Here is a 20,818-nt window from a genome sequence, read left to right as displayed (position 1 = left end):
ATAGACTATAAAGTCTTCAGTTCCTTCTGGTAATGCAAGTATGGGTGCGTTGGTTAACCTTTGCTTAAGAATCTTAAAAGCTTCTTCCTGTTTTGGTCCCCATTCAAAGTTAACTGATTTGCAGGTCAGTTTAGTTAATGGAATGGCTATTATAGAGAAATCACAGATAAACCGTCTATAATATCCTGCCAATCCAAGAAAACTTCGTACCTCTGTTGGTGACTCAGGGACTTTCCATTTTGTAATCGCCTCGATCTTTGTGGGATCCACATGAATTCCTTCATGATTAACCAGATGTCCAAGGAATTGCACTTCTTGTAACCAAAATTCACATTTTGAGAATTTAGCATAAAGCTTCTCTTTTCTCAACAATGTGAGGAGCGTATGCAGATGGGCTGCATGGTCCTCTTTACTCTTAGAGTAAATGAGAATATCATCTATAAAGACAATTATGAATTTATCCAGGTATGGTTTATATATCCTGTTCATCATGTCTATAAATGCGGCTGGGGCATTGGTTAAACCAAATGGCATGACGGTAAGTTCATAATGACCGTATCTCGTTCTGAAAGCAGTTTTACGAATATCCTCTTCCTGTACTTTCAGTTGATGATATCAAGAGCGTAAATCGATCTTAGAAAAGAATCGAGCTCCTTGAAGTTGATCGAACAAATTATCGATTCTCGGTAGTGGGTACCGATTTTTAATCGTGACTTTGTTCAATTCTCGATAGTCAATGCACATACGCATCGATCCATCTTTCTTCTTAACAAACAACACATGCGCTCCCCAAGGGGATGAACTTGGTTTTATAAAACCTTTGTTAAGAAGTTCGTCCAATTGCTTCATCAGTTCCTGCATTTCCGTTGGTGCTAATCGATATGGCGCTTTGGCAATCGGTGTCGTCCCTGGTATTAGGTGAATTCTAAATTCAACCTCTCTATCAGGCGGTAATCCAGGTAACTCTTCTGGAAAAATGTCTGCGAATTTAGATATTACAGGAATACCTTTTAATTCTTCTCCTTTAGTATTAAAAATTAAAGAAATCATATATACTATTCCTCCTTTCCTTTCATAACTTGCAGCTTTCATCATAAAGATGAATTTCGTCGATTTAGTTGGCTTATCTCCTTTAATTGTGATCTTTTCACCACTTGGTGTACTTACATGTATTAACTTATGATCACATAAAATATTGGCACGATTGGCTACCAACCAGTCCATTCCTAATACAACATCGAAACCAGCCAGATTCATTGGGTAAAGGTTAGCAAAGAAACAATGGTTTAGGATTTCTATTCTTGCTCCTTGCAAGATTTCACTTATCTTAACAGATTCTCCATTGGCCGTTTCTACCAGACAGTCTTGTTGAAGTTTGACTAAGGGTTGGTCAAGAAATTGGTAGAAAGTAGTATTGATAAAACTTTGGTTTGCACCAGAGTCAAACAATACTTTTGCAAATATGTCATTAACTAAAAACGTACTGGCGATCACATCCGGAATCATCTTGGCTTCCTCAGTTGTTAGAACAAAGGCTCTGGCATTCTTCTTGGGTGCTTCTGTCGTTTTAGTATTGTTGGGCATGGCTAGAGCTAGTTTCGGACAGTATGGTCTAATGTGCCCTTTTTTCTCCACAATTAAAGCACATTCCATTACCGGGTTTCCTCCTACAGTCTTCTTCCTTGTGTCCAGAGATTTTGCAAAAGTGAGCATTTTCCAGAATGCTTTCTTTTGCAATTCTTACAATAGGGTGCAGAAGAACCTGTTCCCTTCCCACAGTAGGAATTACTAGAACGAAATTCCTGTGTAAGCTTTTGAGCTAGGTTCTTCCTCTGGTTTTTGTCTTGTGTACGTACCAGTTCGTCAGTTAAGGTATTGGCTAATTCTACTGCTTCTTCAATGGTTTGCGGTCTTGCTACCTTGACTACATGTCTAATCTCACTAATTAATCCCCAAATATAACTGGAGATTAATACTGGCTCGGGTGAGGCTAAGGATGGTACTATCCTAGCATATTCGAAGAAGAATATGGTAGTGTAACCTTTGCAGTCTATTCCAGTCATTCTGTGACTTAGGAACTTATTGGCTATTTTTTCCTTCTCATTAGAAGGACATATTTTTCTTACAACCTTTTCCTTAAAGTTGATCCATTCCATCTTATAAACTCTGTCACTTCCTCTAGACTGGAGAATAGTATTCCACCATTCTAAGGCTGCATTTTTGAAAAGATTAAAAGCAAACATAATCTTATCTTCGTCTGCATATTTACTTATTTTTATGACTGCTTCTGTCTTTTCTATCCAACGTAAGGTTGCAATGGCTCCTTCACTGCCTGAGAATTCTATTGGTTTGCAGGCCAAGAATTCTTTAAAAGAACAACCGTATGGAGCGGTTCTTCTTCTTTTAGGAATTGGAGCTTGGATAATAGGTCCATTGTCATTATTCACACTGTGACTAGGTTCAGTGTGTCGACGTTTACTGCCATTTGCAGATTTATCTGCTTCTTTAACACTCTTGATAATATAAGGCATGGCATCTATAATTCCTTGTGCCACTATATGTTGAATGGCATTATTATCTATTTGGTTTCCATTATTCTCATTATTCTGGTTTTCTTGATTTACTTCGTTGTCCATCTGAATTGTAAACATTTATCAAATATTTAATTATCACAGAATAGAATTGAATACAATCTATTATATATAATAAATTAAAGTTATTTGGGCCATGTGTCATTAAATTAGGGCATCCTCAGTTCTGTTTTCCCGCCCAACAGTACCACACTTTCATCCCTTTTATACTACCTCCGTCTCCTTTTTTCTTTTTCAAAACCTTGAATCTGAATCTTCTTCTCCTATACTCTTCTTCCTTCTTAATCGAAGATCAAAGCAAATCATCTCATCATGAATCATTCAGCCTTTGTAATTTTCATGTCTGATTATACCATGAAGAGGTAATATCTGGCTTTTGTAATTATCATCCCGAGCTATAGTTGGGAAGATTCTTTCATCTTCTTCGTCGGCAAGGTTCTTCCATTTGAGGTTTGATTTGTATGTTTATAGATCTGTGTTGATTTCTTCTTATTTTTATACGAAGTTTTAATTAAACCCTAATTTCTAATTGTAATCTCATCATATGGTTCCAGGGTTGTTGTCATCAATGGTCATCAAAGTTGAACTGGTATGTTTGAATATGTTCAGAAACTAAGGGTTTTTTTCTTACCGGTGATGATATGAGTACAACATCTGTTGATTATTGATCTTTGAATATGTTTATCGATTATTCTTTTTGAAATTAGGGTTTCATTTGCTTGAGATTTGAATCTTCTGATTGTTGAAGACTTTGAAGCCGATCCTTTTAAATTTCCAGTTCCCGAGGTAGTATCTGTTTGTAACAGCAGTGGTTCAGCATCTACAGTGGACTCAACATCTAAAATGGATTCAACATCAGGTGTTTGCTATTATTGTTTGATGTTGTTTGCTATTGTTGTTTGATGTTGTTTGCTATTATTGTTTGATGTTGTTTGCTATTATTGTTTGATATTGTTTGCTATTGTTGTCAAGTAAGGTAAAAATGGCCATTCTAATTATCTGAATATTGCGTATGATATCCTTTTAATTTTAATCGCCCAACAAGTTTTTTGGTTTGTTTCTTTCATATTTCATTATGATTTGTATGCTTTTAGGGTTTGATTTTATATTGTTCATCACATTAATGGTGAGTACTCAAGAATATTGGATGGTTTACTTAGTTTTATTTTGTGTATTTTTGGATGATTTCATCCATTTCCTTAGATAGTTCATGATTGAAGATGCAGTTGAAGGGATCATTTGAGTGAAATGAATGTTGATTTATCAGAAGATGCAGTTGAAGGTATCTTAAATATGGTAATAATTGCATTACATCCCTGTTGAAAAATAGAATTGATAAATTTAGGGAAAGTGAGGTTGAAAGATGTTAACCCAACAATGGAGATCTCATACTACAGTTTTGATAAATTAAGGGTATTCTCATATAATTCTTCATAGATGTTTCCAATGAAGCGGCACTTTGGATATCTGTTGTCTTCAAACATTTATTATCTATTATCTATTCTATCTATTATATATAATAGATAATAATAGGTAATAGATAATAGATGTTTTAAGAACAACAGATGTCCAAATTGCGGATTCTTTGGAAGCAGCCAGGAACCATTATATGAGAATACCCTTAATTTATCGAAGCTGTAGAATGAGATCCTCCACTGTTGGGTTATCATCTTTCAACCTCACTTTCCCTAAATTTATCAATTCTATTTTTCAACAGGGATGTAATGCAATTATTCCTCTCAATCAAATATACTGACCCTTGCTTCCTCTCAAAGTGTTATTGAATGGTTATAACGGCTGATCATGCTAAGGACTGTTATAACTAACCACTGCTCCTTACAAAGACTGATGGACTTAAATACTGATGAGGCCTATCCACTGTTGATGACAAATCCCTGTTAAAGTTGAATGTGCTAATGACTGTTATAACTAACCACTGCTTCTTATATAATCATTGTTCCAACATCCTCGTTTCAATGAAGCTTCCCATCACACATCAACCTTTTAATATCGATGTTGCAGTATAATTGTTGCAACATCGTGAAAAGTTGCACGTGCTACCTTCGTTGATGGGAGAGTTGTAAGTTGAATGGACGATATGTATCTCTTCTTCTCAATACTCGGCATTTGTTCATAAAGGATAAGAGAAAACTAAAGCTCTCTCTAACCCATTTTAAGAAAAAAATTTGTTGATATGTAGTTTCCCTTGATAATGGTATTTGTTTTTGTTTTTGATTTTTACTCAAGTTTTGTTATCTTAGTTGTGACTAAATGATGATTGTGAATGATCTGCTACAGATGATGATGATGATTGTTCTATGGTTTCCAGTATCATTGTTCCAACATCATTTAAAGTATGTGTGTTTTGCTACTCCAATTTTGAATTTTTTATTTTTTTATTTTGAAGTGATATACTCTAATTGTTGCTTTATATTTCAGTCTAATCACAGTTGTTTGAAATTCATACAATCTGCTGTGGGTTATTATAGGTTTGTATTAAAGAAGTGTAAAGTTAAATTAAACACAAAGAAATATTTTTAAATCTAAGTTTATAATGATTTTTGCTGGTGACTAAATGATGATTATATGTGACTCTGGGCAGATGATGATGATGTAGAAGCCGTAGTAGTTCCTACTAAACGCAAGAAAGCATCTGCTATTCCTGTAAGATAAGATTTTATCTTACTAGAGTAATGGAAAACACTACCTTTTTTGTATTAAAAGAAGCATAATGTTTGGTTTAATGCAGCTCTTTATGAACAAAGTTAAGTATTAAGTATATGAGGAGAGGGCTACTCTTCCACAGCTGAAGAAGTGTTTTCATGTACTGCATCGTGGTCTGTTCACGGGAGATCAGCTTTCTATAAATCATGTTGTTGATGCATTGAGTACTTCCGTGGAGTTCATGGCGATTGTCGAAGATATACTTTGATGGAGTTTAAAGCTAAAAGCACTAAATTTTTGCTATTAGGTTCGTAAATTTTAGCTTAGGGTCGCTTACAATATCTAATTGTCGGTATGAAAGTGATTTGTGGTAATCAAAGACTCTTATTAAAAATTTCAACTTCATTTGAATTTCTGAACATTCTTTTCTATTTCTATAATTCATTTCTTGGTGTCAAAATAGGATATGTGATATAAAAAAGGAGGATCTATTATCTTTTCTTTTCTCGTTTTTTTTCAAAAAATGATCTTGGAGGTTGTGTAATGCTTACTCTCAAACTTTTCGTTTACACAGTAGTAATATTCTTTGTTTCTCTCTTCATCTTTGGATTCCTATCCAATGATCCAGGACGTAATCCTGGACGTGAAGAATAAAATAAAAATATATTAACTTAAACATATGTTCATGGTTAAATAGATTTTTGGCCTTTAACAGATGTTTGGCCTTTAATATCAGAGGTTTGGACTTAAACAGTTGTTTGACCTTAAACAGATGTTTGGCCATAAACAGATGTTTCGCCTTCTGTATCAGATATTTGGACTTAAACAGATGTTTGACCTTAAACAGATGTTTGGCCTTAAACCAAACATCTGTTTAAGGTCAACATCTATTTCACTATTGGCCAACATTTGATTGACTTTTGGTCAACATCTGTTTGAATTTTGTTCAATATCTTATTTTTAAACAAGTACAAAATCCCAAATCACCCTATCATTTAAGTGAATTGAAGTAAAAGTGGAAATGATATTATTCATGTGGCCCTGTTGTTGTTTTGTTTGACCTCTAATATGGGTTCATGATCTAATCCGGTGATTTGAAGACATTGTTGTTTCATGTTTATACTAATAAATAAAATCAAGTACACTTGGATGATTATTAAGCTCCTCATTTTGATTGTTTGGGTATAGTATTCTTGAAATTGGTCTTTTTTTTGCAAACGGATGTTTATGGGCAAACATCTGTTTATGGCCAAACTTCTGTTTATGGGCAAACATCTATTTAAGCTTAGACCTTTGTTTATGTTAACAGTGTTTATATGTAACAGTGTTTTTCACATCAGTGTTTTATAGTCTGTTAGGTTGTTAGATGTCATCACCTCAGTGTTTTATATGTAACAATTTTTATGACATCAGTGTTTATATGTAACACTGTTTATCCTAGACAACTTATATATAAGGCGAAACATCTGTTTAAGCCCCAACATCTGTTTAAAAGCCTGTTACAACCACTGTGTTGGTTGAAACATTTGATTGTTAAAAGTTATCCACTGCTGAAATACAACCTCTGTTTCTTCAATCTTCGTGTTGACCACTGACTTACCAAACATCAGTGTTTGAAAAACTGTTGGCTATCCACTGATAGGAAAAAATAGCCACTGCTCACTTTTTTATTGTTGACATCCATTTGATATTGACCATCAACGGTTTTCCTAAAAAACAGCCACTGCTCACATTTTTATTATTGATCGTGTTAATTAGTGATAGATTGAAATTATCAAATAAAAACTAGAATTACAATGAAATTACCATTTTACCTAATCGTTACATTCCAATGAGATAAGAGTTCCTCCAACATTGTTTTCGTGATAAAATTTAAAGTTAAATAAAAAAATAAAAAAATACTTGATGGCTATTTGTTCCGAATCAAATCATTAATTAATGCTAATTTCATGAGCTTTGGACATTTAAAATATGCAAAATGTGAATTTCAAACTGACGGTTATTATCTCTTAATTAATGTTAAGATAAAAATTAGAAAAGTCATCATGACAATTGCTTTCAAATCAGATCACTGATAATATCAGTAATTTTTAAAATTAAATATATGCAAAATGGTAATTTAAAATTGACGTTCTCTTTTTTTTTTCCTACTTTGCATATCATTTTTAATATTTAGTTAGTTTAATAAAGCAGGGTATAAAGATATACATTACTTACCTTTCAGTTCCCAATAAACATCAGTTCCCAATAAACATCATAACAATTGTTTTCAAATCAGATCAGTAATTACTAATTACTGATAATATCAGTAATTTTGAAATTCAAGATTCAAACCATATATTCATATCCTATAAATAAGATATAATTATCTGGTTTCACATTCAAATCTCGCTCGCCAATATATGTGAGCGTATCTTTCTCTCTCAAATGCATCTTTCTCATGATTCAGCCGCTTATCTCCGATTACACTTCTTTGTTCGAATGTTTGTTGATTATGTTTACATGTTATCGTTCCAGTATCATTGTTCCAACATCGTCGTTTCAATGAAAATTCGCATCCTACATCAACCTTTCAATATCGATGCTGCAGTATCATTGTTGCAACATCGTGAAAAGTTGCATGTGCTACCTTTTTTGATGGCAGAGTTGCAGCTTGAACGGACGATATGTATCTTCTATCTTGAAAAGTTGCATGTGCTATCTTCTTTGATGGGAGAGTTGCATTTTTTTATTTTCGTTAAATCGAAACTCATGTTTTCTTGCGCCAGGAAGATTTTCTGGTTTTATAGAAAGTATAGATTCGTGCAATATCGTGAAAACTCAGATGTGCTACAACAGTTCAGAAGATACCTTTGCATTTTAGGTTTGTTTCTTATTTGTGTTGTCAGTAATATAGAGTGCGGTGATAGTGACGTGCAGTTCATGGCGATGCTGAAGGACATACATCGAGAGGTTCAGCAATCCATGGAGTTGAAACTAAAGTTTCTTAATTCTTGTTGTTATTCTTAGATTTGAACTTTAATATTGTTCAGTATGTGATGTAATTATTGGACTTTTAGTTTTAAGGTCATGAATAAATGAATAAATTTAATTTTATGAATCTATGTTATGTTTTATTTTTACTTATTATTTAGTGTTTCAGTAATATTTAGATTATGTTGATGTTGAATTGTGTCTGAATATCTGTTTGGTAAGTCAACAGAGGTTTAATAGTGTCAAGGATTTGTTTGATGCTCAACCTCTGTTTCTTCATTCTTCATGTTGACCACTCACTGACCAAACATCTGTGTTACAATCACTGTTGGCTATCCACTGATAGTTAAAAAATAGTCATGGCTCACATTTTTATTGTTGAAATCCACTGATATTGAGAATCATTGGTTTTCCTAAAAAACATCCACTGCTCACATTTTCAACAGGGATGTAATGCAAGGAGTCCTCTCAAATGAATAGACGGACACTTGCTTCCTCTCAAAGGGTTATGGTGTGGTTATAACAGCTGATCATGTTAAGGACTGTTATAATTAACCACTGCTCCTTATAAAGACTGATGGGCTTATTGACTCATGAGGCCTATGCACTATTGAAGACAAAGCCCTGTTAAAGACAAGCACTTATGTACCTAAAGCCTGATCAACGAAAGGAAAACCACTGCTTAGTAGCAGCAGTGTTTCAGCATCTACAGCGGATTCAACTTTAGTATTTATGTATCAGTGTTTCTTATGTAACAGTGTTTAGTGTAGCAGTGGTTCTCTATACTTTATATCTCGAGACAAACCCTATACAAATTCAAAGACGAACCTCTGTCCAACAACAAAAGTGGTTCAACATCAACAGTAGATATTATACCTTTGTTTATGTTAACAGTATTTATATGTAACAGTATTTATCACATCAGTGTTTTATTCTCTGTTAGATTGTTAGGTTTCATATCACTGAGATGTTTATATGTAACGTTATTTATCACATAACCCCATTTTGATTGTTAGATTTCATATCACTGATCTGTACTATAAATTGAACAGTGGTTTAATCTTTATACTACTAAATTAAAATGAAGTACACTTGGATGATTATTAAGCTCCTCATATTGATTGTTTGGGTATAGTATTCTTGAAATTTCTCTTTTTTTTGCAAATAGATGTTTATGGGCCAACTTCTTTTTAAGGTTAAACATTTGTTTAATTTCAAACATCTGTTTATGTCCAAATATTTGTTTAACTCCAAACAACTGATATAGAAGGTCAAATATCTGTTTAAGGTCAAACAATCTCAAAATAGTTAAAAATGATAGTTTTCACTAATCCTTAAAAGTCTGTTACAACCACTGATTTGGTTCAAACATCTGATTGTTAAATGTTATCCACTGTTGAAAGACAACTTCTGTTTCTTCAATCTTCATGTTGACCAATGTCTGACTAAACATCAGTGTTTCAATAACTGTTGGGTATCCACTGATAGTTAAATAATAGTCAGCAAACTACTGCCCATAGCCAAGAAAGTATAACTTAGCAGATGTTTCCTTTGGCAAACATATACCATAGCAGTGGTTTTGAAATTGCCGGTAGTTTCAAATTCAAAATGCCTTGGGATATGTACTTTGCAATTAATGCACGTCAAGCAATCACTTCTGTCTTATGGTAAAGGCATCTTATAGGTAAATAAATACGTTAATTGCAATTATAATAACGTGTTTAATTTTATATTTTTCCCATGTAAATGCATTAAAAGCCTAACGAGTGTCGCTTCATATTCTTTCTTCTGACGATGTATTTAGTTATAACCGCCTTCATTGGGTATATAAAATACATTGGGCAGAGGTTTTGGTCATTACCGTTTTCATCCATCTACTAAATCATCTTCAAAAATTTTGTTGACGAGATTTTCACAAGGCTCTCTGCAGAATGGAAAAATTTGGGTTTCAAGTGATTGTTGACGAGATTTTCACAAGGCTCTCTGCAGAAGATATTGGCCGTTTCAAATGTATTTCGAATAATTTTTATAGGGAATTGTCAAATCATGCATTTCAGATGATGCATGCTATCCGAAGTGGAGATTCAGTACAAAAGAAACTACTATCCTTTAAAGACACGTCAATTGTCATTGACGACGTAGTTGGTGGTAATTTGGATGTTGTTAGAAGCAAAACCTTAAGTTTTCCTAACAATGTGCACCCTAGCTTCTTACGTATTCTATCTTCATTTAATGGTTTGTTGTTAGTTTGCAATGAAGGGATTTCCTGTCAGTTGATTATTTGGAATCCAACTATCAGGCGGTATAAGGTTTTGTGTGATAACTACTTCAATTACAATCATCATCGAAACTCTGATACTGGTGGAATTTATTTTGATCAGTTCAATGATCTGAAAGTGCTGAACATCAGATGTTACCGTAATGTAACTGCTGCTCGTGTTTACTCACGACGTCGTGAGTCATGGAGAACAATAAATTTCGGTAGTGTTAACAATTATGGTTCAAGTCGTTATTCATGGTCTACAGGAGTTTATGCTGATAAAACCATATATTTTATGGTTTCAAATTGTTGGTATACACTAGGTGAGAGGAACATCGTTGCTTTTGATGAATGCTTCATTTTCCCGAGAGTATTGTAGTCAATCCTTGCCAAGGGCATTTTTTGACCATCGGAAAGTGGTTGCATTTGATTGTTATTGGAAAGTTTGCTGAGCTAACTGCTGATTTGCTCAGATATGAAGAAGAAGGCTGGATGAAGGTGTTTGTTTTCAATAATCCTCGTGTAGTTAATTATGTTGATAGTCGCCGAAGTACTAATATACTTGAAGACAACAAGTGGCTGATAAGAAGCATCTTGTGGGACATGATTGAAGTTGATCTGAGCAAAGAACTTCTGAAATATCTCCAACATGTTGACAACTACAATGGTCCGAAAGGAGCTTTACTTATCGAAACTACTATTTCACCAATTGATTAAGAATTAGGATCTTGTATTTTATTGAATGCTATTTGCTGTTTTGATAATTGTATTTTTTATATAATTAGTTGTGTTAAAATTATTAATCATGTTTGTTATTTAAATTAAGTAAATGAATATTGATGTTTGAGAGTGTAAAAGCTTGTAATATTGGCAAAGGTATGTTTAAATGATCAAAGTTCTGTTATTGGGAACATATGTTTCAAAATTAAACAGTGGTTGATACATCTGTTGACTTGGGTCAACAGATGGATGAACTTTGTATGCTGTTTGAAACTTGTAGTTTTTATATAATTAGTTGTGTTAAAAATATTAACCATGTTTGTTATTTAAATTAAGTAAATAAATATTTAGGTTTGAGAGTGTAAAAGCTTGTAGTATTGGGAAAAGTATGTTTAAATGATCAAAGCTCTGTTATTGGGAACAGATGTTTGAAAATAAAACAGTGGTTGATACAGCTGTTGAGTTTGGTTAACAGATGGATGAAAACAGATGTTTGGAACTACTGTTGAGAAAACTGTGGTTGAAACCGCTGTTTGGTTAAAATGGTGGTTTAAAACCACTGTTGGGTTAAAATAGTGTTTTGTGGAGGTTGAAGGGGATTGAAATGACTGATGGGTTAAAATATTGTTTTTTTTTGGAGCAGGAAGATTCTTGAATCACTGTTTATATAAGGATTATTGTTAAAGCTCAGTGTTTTAATCCACTGATAGTGTATCGACTGATAGTTATAGTCAGCTACTGTTTTTATTTTCAGCACTGTAATATTGGCAAAGGTATGTTTAAATGATCAAAGCTATACACATATCTATATATTCTGTCAATATATGTTATGCATGTTAAATATCTTTTATATTTACCTATAGTTGTCTTCTAGCTATAATAAATAACATGTTTTGGTACAATATTTATACACATATCTATATATTCTGTCAATATATGTTATGCATAATTTTCTAAGAATCGACCCGTGTTTGCACACGGGTCTTACCGCTTCAGTGGTTGAAACACCAGTTGTTCCAACAAATAGTAATTAATCTAAATAAGTTTCCCGAGCCCGGGAAGCAATCCCGGGTAAAAACCTAGTTATTTATACACAATCACCCGAATAAGTTGGTCAAAAACGTCGATCATTGCGACTTTTACTCTTTTTCATATATATATATATATATAGTGTGAGGTTTATTGTATATATATATATGCGTCTATTACAAATTACAACTAGAAATGAAAAATACTATGCATCCCTACTTATATATATATATATGTATATAATATATATATATAAAGTATATCGTACATTACGGTTTAACGTACTTCACGTTCGACAACGCGCGTGATTTGTTCTATAACATGCATGATTAATGTTTTCAATATGCGTGATTATTATGTTTCAACATGCGTGATTTTGGATTTTTGAGTTATAACGTGCGTGATTTTAAAATGAACATGCGTAATTACCTGTCGTACGTGAAGTACGTTAAGCCATAATGTACGTTAACCTTCCTCTCTTTCTCTCTCTCTCTATATATATATATATATATATATATTATTTTTTATAGTACAAAATTACACGTATATCTAGTTATGTGCTAAGTGCCGTTTATCCAGTATTGCACTTCCCGCTCATCATATTTCCAAACTAGTCGTTCCCCTATCTGCCTGATCCTATTCCCTTCATTTACTAAATCTTCTCCATACTGATGGAGTTCCTGCACCTGTTGTCTACTCATTGGTGGATCTAATGGTTCAGGTGGAGGTACAGGTTCCTCATAGAGGTCTCCGCTATTCATTTCGAAAAATGTCCTATCTATTTCCTTCCACGGACCAGGTTCTAAAGGTTTTAGTTCTTTTTCAGGAGGGTATAAGGCCGAATATGACCTATTGTCATCAAACCATGGATCATATCTGGAGGATGCGGAGTTGGGATTCTAGGTGATTCATCTGGGTTAAATGCAGGTATCGGGAGTTGGTTTTCGGAGTTGGATTCTAGCATCGGTTGGTCTGGAGGTCCGGCTACTTGGTTTTGGGTTATTGTCTACGGCTGTAGTGGCTAACATATGAAAATTAGCCAACTTTCTATCTAATTCTTCCTCCCAAGGTGGTCTACTGGTTACTTCCTGGATTTGTGCATCCGCCTCCCTATTCGCCCTGGCTATTGCTCTCTGTTGCTATAACTTTTTCATTCTTTTTCTCCTTTCATGAGCTCCTCTATTAAACCAACCTCTTTTCTTAGTAGTAAAAGGTTCCTCCGATTGTGCCTTAAAAATAAATATTCCCTCTTCGGAATTGACTGAATATCCCGAGTGATCAGGCTGGGATGAGGTTCCCTCATTTTTCTGTGAACTATCTAAATGACGATAAGCGTCCGCTGTTCCTTGATCACCCATACTGTAAACTAACAAATAGTCAAATAACACATAACACATAATTTATTTCCTAACACATAATTTGGAATTTCAGTGTCAGCAGAAGACTTCTTTGGCTCAAATTAGTGGCTGTAGCTCTGATACCACCTTCTGTCGCAACCTCCGCTATTCATTTCGAAAAATGTCCTATCTATTTCCAGCTGGCTTCTATTCGGCTTTCACATTAAGTTACCTGAAACGCGTTTTTAAAACATTTTGTCAGCAAGAAATACTGGTGAGTGCATCCCAATTTAATCAAAACAGTTTTAACACTTTAACAAAATTGAGGGCAACCCGCAATTACATTTGCTTGATCTAATCAATTACCCAAAGTACTGTCAACCCGACTTGTGGGTCATATTACTCATTGGCTAACTCGTTGTCCAATGGTAACGTCTCACAAATTTTGTATACAAAACCCCAACATACCGATAGTAATTGTAGACTTATAAATACTCAATTACTGTTAAGCATAACTTAAAACATTTGAGGTTTTGGTAAGCATTTTGACTCATAAAAAGATTTACAAATAGAGAATGTACTCACATTGCAAGTTTAGATAATATTACGGCTTCCTGAGAATCTCCTGGTTATTATCTAGTAAATTAAATAATGCACACGTGTTAGTAAAATAACCCAATTTAAACTAACCGTACAACCCGAGACAGAATTCCAATGACTGAGTCGGGCAGAGCCGACATGCATTACGAAAGTTCTAAATCGATCGGGTGTACACACGAGACAGAATTCCAATGACCGAGTCGGGCGGAGCCGACATGCGTTACGGGATCCTAAATCGATCGTGTAGGGTAATAGCAGGGTTATAGCACTTAAAACGAGTCAGAGCTTCACTATATAGTGGGTATTATACTTGGACAGAGTTTTTACTATAAAGAAGTTTGAGAGAGAATCGGGAAATGAACGAAATCAAATGAAGCCCTGACCCCCCTTTTATAGGCTGGCCGAGGGGTCTGTCACGCCCCGCGACAGCCAAAGCCTAGGCTTTCGCGGCCCGTGAGAGCCCCTAAGGCGGTTATAGGCTTGCTGAGTCAGCTGTAGCCTTGCTGAGTCAGGTGCCACGTGGCACGCCACGTGTCCGGATCAGAACGAGGACGTCGCACCCCGCGACAGACCAATAGGTCTCTGTCGCGGCCCACGAGCGACTGCTGGATCTTGTTTTTCTTATTTTTTACAAGTGTGGAGGTATAACGGGTCCGGTTTCACGTACGGGGTATATTTAGGGACATTTAGGGTGTCCTAAATATTTTTAGGAGGGTTGTTATAGTACGTACAATCCAGGTGAATATGTGTTCCGTGACAATGAGGCCTCTGACGCTGAACGCCCAGAAAAACTTGCGCCTAAATGGGAGGGTCCATACCTTATCCATGAAGTCCTGGGCAAAGGCGCGTACAAGCTACGTACCTTAGACAGTCACATTGTTCCATGAACCTGGAACGCGCAACAGCTGCGAAAATGCTATATGTAACACAACCATTTTTGTAAGTGGTGGCCATGCGCCCGTCAAATTTATTAATGCAAAGAGTTGTTTACATTACTTTTCCTTGCTGTGTATTTATGTTTATCCCAAGTTACAAATGCATGTTCAACTTTGTTCACGCAAAAACACTACAGTAAATTACGAGCTCATGAGCTAAGCCTCCAAGGTTCCCGCGAACAGGTGCGAAACCGACCTATAATGTTCAAAACGGGCCACACTTACATTTATTCGCTCTACCTAAACAAAGTTTCAAACACAATGCAATAATTGTAACATTGTAAGCAAGCACACTGGTAAGTTTATTCATATAAACAAGCGCAAGTGCGCAATGATTACATTAAAAAGTCATAACAGGTTACAAGGCTGCAAACGCCTAAGTTACAAAAACCTACGAACTAAGTTCAACTTTCACTCCGTATTGCCAACACCAGCATCCTCATCATTGTCATTGGTCAACTCAAGTGTCTTAGGTGGCTCAAAGATCGCCTTCAAGCACGTCACGTAATCGTCATGTTTAAGCGCCTCCGAGACCAGGTCCATGATGGGCAAGGAAAGGTTGTCATGATTTTCTTCAGCCTTGCGCAAACCTTCTTCCGCCTGTTCTTTGACCGAACAATGCTGAGTACCCCATTGAACATCGAACACAGTCTCGACATGCGACGCACACTTAACGTAGCCCTCACGATGACCGGCATGGCGCGAGGCAACAGTAAGCGTAGCTACTGCTCGGTCCAGTTCAACAGAATTCAAGATAGAATTCGCCACCTTTCCAAAGAAACAGAAACAAGTAAGTAAAGAGTAACAGATCAGATAAGGGAAATAGGGAGAAACCTACATGGACAATCCCATAATTCTGAAGCCATTCTAAGTCGTTGAAAAGGGGCTCTTCAGTCGCTTGAACCTCTGCATAGTTGTCTTGCGCCACATCCAATGTCGTTTGGCTAACCTTGCACGCTGACAGGTGGTCCTTTGGACAACCCTTAAGCGTGTTAAAATATGAAATAATCCTCCAATTAGCCGTGTAATTATCTTGAATTAGATGACTACGATGCTTATGTTTCAGGTACGAATTAGGAGCTAAAAGATGGATCAAAGGCAGTTTTTGAAGGTTTTGGTGGAAAACGGGTCAAGAGGAGAACAACAGAATAACAAAGAATTGAAGACAGCCAAGCACCGTAAATTACGGTTCTACCGTAATTTACGGTGGTCCATTTTCCACTTTATTCTGCACCGTAACACAGGCTTGCTCCACCGTAACAATTTGATGTCCACCGTAAATTACGGTGGAGCCTGAACGGAAATTTGTAACTGCCATGTTTTAATCGGTTTTGGGGTGTCTTTTGGACTTATTCTCATCATTGACGGTTCTTGGACATTTTGGGGGCGATTTTGGAGCAGTAGCTCGCTTGGTGAACATTTCCAATCATTCGGTTTGTGTTTTTAATTTGTATGAACATTAGATTGATGTTGATGATGATTCACCGAGCCATGTCCGGCTAAACTCTTCGGTGATCATCCTAGGTGAATGTTTCTAAGACGTTTGTGTGTTTAATTTCTGCATTTCTAGAATGATATCTTGCGTTGCTTGAATGTCATGGTGTATGTTTGATTGTTTGTAGTGTGTTAATCCATATTGCAATTTCTAGTCTTGATCGTACGTTCTTGGTGCCGTTGGCAACCGAGATATCACGGGAAGGGTTAGGGTTGGTTATTGGTTAATAGGTCATCGGGAAACAACCTCGCATTATCTAATCCGAGTACTTTGTCCCCTTTTATCACTTCAATCACACATACACGAGTTATGTCTATGTAACTCTTTCTAGTGAAATTGCACACAACTGTTTAAAGAAACTGAAACCTAGGGTGATCATTGTTTTCTCCTAATTGTTTACAACCAACTTTGATTTGATTTAGTTCTTAAATTAGTTCTCTAAAACAACAATCCATAATCTTGAATTTTAATTTTCTGCAATTTAGTTTAATTTTAGTTTAATTACAAAGCTATACAATCAACACATTTTCCACATACTCCCTGAGTTCGATACCCTACTACTGCTAACTACAGTTGTTTAGGGATTAAATTTGCGTGACCCACGACATCACGTCAAATTTTGGCGCCGTTGCCGGGGAGTAGTGCGCAACGTGTGTTAATTTCATAGTTTTGTTTGTTATTTTCGGGTTTACGCTGGTTGTGTTTAGTGTGCAGGTACTTGAGGTGTATGCATACTAGAGGCTCTAACAGGTCATCACCGCTATCGTTTGATCCGGAAATTGAAAGAACGTTAAGACAAAACCGAGTTTTAGTGAGAGAAAACAAGATCATTGGTTCACCCACTTCACCCATCACACCGAGAAACATCATGGCTGATTCTCAGATTCCACCTACAACCAGTCAAACAACCTCATCCTTCATACCTACTTCCACCCAACCATCACCAAACACTACATTACCTAATACCACTGCTGGATTTACACCAACCACCACTCAAACTGAGCCTACCATCACTTACGATCCATCCACCACAATCCCACCATTATCTCACTTCTTTCCCCCAACTACGGGTCAATCATCGTCTACCTTCACCATTGCACCCAATTCAACTATCGTGCATACGACTTCATCTTTTAGACCACAACAACAACAGTCGGGTTTTCAGTATTCGACCATTCCATTTGGGCAAACTTCAGGAATTCAAGGGGGTGGTTATGATGAGGGATTCGAAGACTTTGAGGGGTATGAAGATGATGGGTACGGTTATGGAGATTATGGTGATCAAGGGGATTTTGGGTATGTTCAAAGTCAATCTCAAGGGATGGCGAGTGTTGGTGGAATGCAACAACAACAACTTATACCGCAACACATTCGGCCAAGACCACAAGGACCAACAATCCAACAACCTATTCCATTGCAACAAGTTAGGCCACAACATGTATACCCACAATTTCAAAGGCCAAATCAATACCCACCGATGCCCCAACAACCAATTGCACCACAAGGGCCTATACCAAGACCAATGGGTCCTATTCGTCCAAGGGGTCGATTGGGTGTTCCAAGAAGGCATCTTAGGGAACAAGCAAGGGGAATAGAGGCACATTTCAGGCCAATCATTACTCAAAACCCTTCACCGGTGGTTATCCCTCACAACAACCAAGGGAGAACTTTTGAAGTAAGAACAAACTCGTTGCAAAGTTTACCGAAGTACAAAGGGTTAGCAACGGAGGAGCCGTATTTCCATCTAGAGGCCTATGACTCAATTTGCAACACTTTTGGGAGTCAAGGTTTTTCGGCCGATGAAGTCAAGTTAGTCTTATTTCAGTTTTCTTTGGAGGATAAGGCAAAGAAGTGGTTCTACACTTTGCCTTCGGCATCAATATATACATGGGGGGAGATGCAACAAACCTTTTTGGATGAATTCTACACCGCCCAAAAGACTAATGATGCGCGGAAAGGATTGAGAAGCTTTCAACAACAACACGGTGAGATGTTCCATGAGGCGTTTGAGCGTTTTAACATGATGATTAAAAACTGCCCTCATCATGGGATTGAGTTATGGGAGTTAATGAACGCTTTTCATGAGGGGTTGAGTGCCGAAGACGCACGGGATTTAATGTCTATCACTGGAGGGACGTTTGGAACGAATTATGAGAATGAAGATTGGGAGTTTTTGGAAAGTATGGCAACTACATCAAAAAGGAAAGCCCAAGCTTCGAGGAGAGCCCGACCGACAACTAACCGATCACAAGTGCATGCCATAGACGACGGTAATATTCAAACTACTAACCAAATTTATGATGTGTGTGCTTTGTGTAATGAGATAGGTCACGCGGCTGAAAATTGCCAAGGAATGTTGGAAGGGCAATATGAGGAAGTCCATGCGGTCCAAGGTCAAGGTCAAGGAGGAGGTGGTAGGAACTACAACAACATGAATTCAAACACCTACCACCCCGGATTGAGGAACCATCCGAACTTTAGATATGGGAACCCGTCAAATCAAGCGAACCCGAATTTTCAAGGTAGCCAAGGTAATTTTGGTTCACGGCCATCTTACAATAACCAAGGTGGGTACCGAGGCGGGAATAACCAAGGGTATCAAAAACAATACCAAACGGGTCAAGAACAAGGGGGATTTTCGGGTGGAAACGAGGTAATGGAGATGCTAAAGAGCATGCAAATGGAGATGCAAAAACGGAACCAATTAGACGAAGTGCGAATGCAAAAAGACGAGGTTCGTGATAAAAGCATCCAATCACTAACGACTCAAATGGGGCAATTAGCAACCGATGTGGCGGAACTAAAGAAAGGTAAGGGTCAACTTCCAAGCGACACTAAGGTAAACCCTTCACATGGTTCGTCACGAGGTAATGTTAATATTAACCATGTTAGTGTTCTCAGAAGTGGGAAAGAGTTTAAGGCCAATTTGTCACCCGAATTGGTCGAGGGGGTGGTTGAGGATATCACGGGAATGGAAAGTGATGATGAACTTTCACCGGTTAAACCAAAAGAACCAATTAATAAAAAACCGGGTTTGGGTGAAAGTGAAAAGAATGAAGAAGTTGAGGGTGAACCGAGTCAAGTTCCATTCCCATCGGCCCTACTTGACCCGGGAAAGAAAAATTTTATTGTGTCAAGAGGTCCTCAAAAAGAGGAAATGTGGGATATGTTCAAACAAGTTAAAATAAATCTCCCACTTCTTGATGCAATAAAACAAGTTCCCGCTTATGCAAAATTCTTAAAAGAATTATGCACACAAAAGAGGCAAAACAAAAAGAAAGTGCCTAAGCGGGTAGACTTGACCGGGCAAGTAAGTGCGGTGTTGAATGGGGAGCTTCCTCCTAAGCTCCAAGATCCGGGCACGCCATTGATTAATGTACAAGTGGGTAATTTTCAAATGGCTAAGGCGTTGCTAGATCTGGGAGCCGGAGTTAGCATTTTACCGGGGGGCTTATACGACCAATATGACTTTGGTCCATTAGCAAGGGTGGAGACGACGGTTGTTTTGGCCGATTTGTCTCATAAGTTACCTCGGGGTATGGTTCAAAATGTTATTGTTAAAATTGATGAGTTTTATTACCCGGTGGACTTCTTAGTTTTGGACTACTCATCGGCGGACCCTAAACAACAACAAAACATAATTTTGGGTCGGCCATTTTTAAGCACCGCACATGCTATTATCGATTGTAGATTTGGTACGGTTGATATGGCATTTGGAAATCGAAAAATGCATTTGAATGTTTTTACTAACAATTCTAATGCTAACGGTGTTGATGAGTGTTTTATGGCAGACATAGTAGATGGATGCAACCCGCATGAGTATGAGGAGGATGGATTGGATATTTGCCTGTGTGACTTTTCTGAACAGGTACATGCTTATGCACTACGGGTTGAAGAGGAAGCACAAGATGTGATGGCGATGAAAGAAGGTAGACCACCATGGACCCATCAATTCGAGGGTCTACCGGTGGAAATCGATTCGGGTACAAAACCATCGTTGGAGGAACCACCAAAGTTAGAGCTCAAGGACTTGCCGGGCCACTTGAAGTACGTATTTTTAGGGGTTAATGACACTTTGCCGGTCATTATTGCCTCTAATTTGGAAGTGGCACAAGAGCAAGCCTTGATGGAGGTGTTAAAAGCGAACAAGGGTGCTATTGGATGGACGATTGCCGATCTCAAAGGAATTAGTCCATCCATCGTCATGCACAAAA

The 20,818-nt window shown here is 36.9% G+C and overlaps 1 non-coding gene across 1 annotated transcript; it reads right to left on the bottom strand.

Annotated features, from left to right (window-relative positions):
• Positions 1–18,550: 18,550 nt before the first annotated feature.
• Positions 18,551–18,656, bottom strand: LOC118488623. The gene has a single exon (XR_004885167.1). It is a non-coding gene; the product is annotated as a small nucleolar RNA R71 (small nucleolar RNA).
• Positions 18,657–20,818: the final 2,162 nt, after the last annotated feature.

Source organism: Helianthus annuus, chromosome 16, assembly GCF_002127325.2.
Source record: "Helianthus annuus cultivar XRQ/B chromosome 16, HanXRQr2.0-SUNRISE, whole genome shotgun sequence".
In the NCBI taxonomy this organism is placed as follows: Eukaryota; Viridiplantae; Streptophyta; class Magnoliopsida; order Asterales; family Asteraceae; genus Helianthus; species Helianthus annuus.
The sequence above is the reverse complement of the archived record's forward strand: the minus strand, read 5'-3'. Positions and strand labels throughout refer to the sequence as shown.